Source organism: Ptiloglossa arizonensis, unplaced genomic scaffold, assembly GCF_051014685.1.
Source record: "Ptiloglossa arizonensis isolate GNS036 unplaced genomic scaffold, iyPtiAriz1_principal scaffold0099, whole genome shotgun sequence".
Lineage (NCBI taxonomy): Eukaryota > Metazoa > Arthropoda > Insecta > Hymenoptera > Colletidae > Ptiloglossa > Ptiloglossa arizonensis.
In genome coordinates, this window is record NW_027478469.1 from 215,476 (window position 1) to 218,790 (window position 3,315).

Genomic DNA, 3,315 nt, shown 5'->3' on the forward strand with positions numbered 1-3,315 from the left:
AACGTATAACGTAAAACGTATAACGTATAACGTATAACGTATAACGTATAACGTATAACGTATAACGTATAACGTATAACGTATAACCTATAACGTATAACGTATAACCTATAACGTAATACGTATAACGTATAACGTATAACGTATAACGTATAACGTATAACGCATAACGTATAACGTATAACGTATAACGTATAACCTATAACGTATACCGTATAACGTATAACGTGTAACGTATAACGTATAACGTATAGCGTATAACGTATATCGTATAACGTATAACGTTTAACGTATAACGTATAACATATAATGTATAACGCATATCCTAGAACTTATGCTGAATAACGCATAATGCATAACGTATAACGTATAACGTATAACGTATAACGTATAACGTATAACGTATAACGTATAAAGTATAACGTATAACGTATAACGTATAACGTATAACGTATAACGTATAACGTATAACGTATAACGTATAACGTATAACGTATAACGTAATACGTATAACGTATAACGTATAACGTATAACGTAATACGTATAACGTATAACGTATAACGTATAAAGTATAACGTATAACGTATAACGGATAACGTATAACGTATACTGTGTAACGTATAACGTATAACGTATAGCGTATAACGTATATCGTATAACGTATAACGTTTAACGTATAACGTATAACATATAATGTATAACGCATATCCTAGAACTTATGCTGAATAACGCATAATGTATAACGTATAACGTATAACGTAGAACGTAGAACGTATAACGTAGAACGTATAACGTATAACGTATAACGTATAACGGATAACGTGTAACGTATATCGTATATCGTATACCGTATAACGTACAACGAGTAACGCATAACGTATAACGTATAAGGTATAACGTATAACGTATAACGTATAACGTATAACGTATAACGTAATACGTATAACGTATAACGTATAACGTATAACGTATAACGTATAACGTATAACGTATAACGTATAACGTATAAAGTATAACGTATAACGTATAACGTATAACGTATAACGTATAACGTATAACGTATAACGTAGAACGTATAACGTATAACGTATAACGTAAAGCGTATACCGTATAACGTATAACGTATAACGTATAACGTATAACGTATAACGTATAACGTATAACGCTTATCCTATGACGTATACGGTATAACGTATGATGTATAACGAATAACGTATAACGTATAACGTATAACGTATAACGTATAACGTATAACGTATAACGTATAACGTAAAACGTATAACGTATAACGTATAACGTATAACGTATAACGTATAACGTATAACGTATAACGTATAACGTATAACCTATAACGTATAACGTATAACCTATAACGTAATACGTATAACGTATAACGTATAACGTATAACGTATAACGTATAACGCATAACGTATAACGTATAACGTATAACGTATAACCTATAACGTATACCGTATAACGTATAACGTGTAACGTATAACGTATAACGTATAGCGTATAACGTATATCGTATAACGTATAACGTTTAACGTATAACGTATAACATATAATGTATAACGCATATCCTAGAACTTATGCTGAATAACGCATAATGCATAACGTATAACGTATAACGTATAACGTATAACGTAGAACGTAGAACGTATAACGTAGAACGTATAACGTATAACGTATAACGTATAACGTAATACGTATAACGTATGACGTATAACGTATAACGTATAACGTATAACGTATAACGTATAACGTATAACGTATAAAGTATAACGTATAACGTATAACGTATAACGTATAACGTATAACGTATAACGTAGAACGTATAACCTATAACGTATAACGTATAACCTATAACGTAATACGTATAACGTATAACGTATAACGTATAACGTATAACGTATAACGTATAACGTATAACGTATAACGTATAACGTATAACGTATAACGTATAACGTAATACGTATAACGTATAACGTATAACGTATAACGTTTAACGTATAACGTATAACGTATAACGTATAACGTAACACGTATAACGTATAACGTATAACGTATAACGTATAATGTATAACGTATAACGTATAACCTATAACTAAAAACGTATAACGTATAACGTAATACGTATAACGTATAACGTATAACGTATAACGTATAACGTATAACGTATAACGTACAACGTATAACGTATAACGTATAACGTATAACGTATAACGTAATACGTATAACGTATAACGTATAACGTATAACGTATAACGTATAACGTACAACGTATAACGTATAACGTATAACGTATAACGTATAACGTATAACGTATAACGTATAACGTATAAAGTATAACGTATAACGTATAACGTATAACGTATAACGTATAACGTATAACGTAGAACGTATAACGTATAACGTATAACGTATAACGTATAACGTAATACGTATAACGTATAACGTATAACGTATAACGTATAACGTATAACGTATAACGTATAACGTAATACGTATAACGTATAACGTATAACGTATAACGTATAATGTATAACGTATAACGTATAACCTATAACAAATAACGTATAACGTATAACGTATAACGTATAACGTATAACGTATAACGTATAACGTATAACGTATAACGTATAACGTATAACGTATAACGTATAACGTATAACGTAATACGTATAACGTATAACGTATAACGTATAAAGTATAACGTATAACGTATAACGGATAACGTATAACGTATACTGTGTAACGTATAACGTATAACGTATAACGTATAACGTATAACGTATAACGTATAACGTATAACATATAATCTATAACGCATATCCTAGAACTTATGCCGTATAACATATAACGTATAACGTATAACGTATAACGTATAACGTATAACGTATAACGTATAACGTATACCGTATAACGTATAACGTGTAACGTATAACGTATAACGTATAGCGTATAACGTATATCGTATAACGTATAACGTTTAACGTATAACGTATAAAATATAATGTATAACGCATATCCTAGAACTTATGCTGAATAACGTATAACGTATAACGTATAACATATAACGTATAACGTATAACGTATAACGTATAACGTATAACGTATAACGTATAACGTATACCGTATAACGTATAACGTGTAACGTATAACGTATAACGTATAACGTATAACGTATAACGTATAACGTATAACGTATAACGTATAACGTATAACGTATAACGTATAACGTATAACGTATAACGTATAACGTATAACGTATAACGTATAACGTATAACGTAGAACGTATAATGTATAACG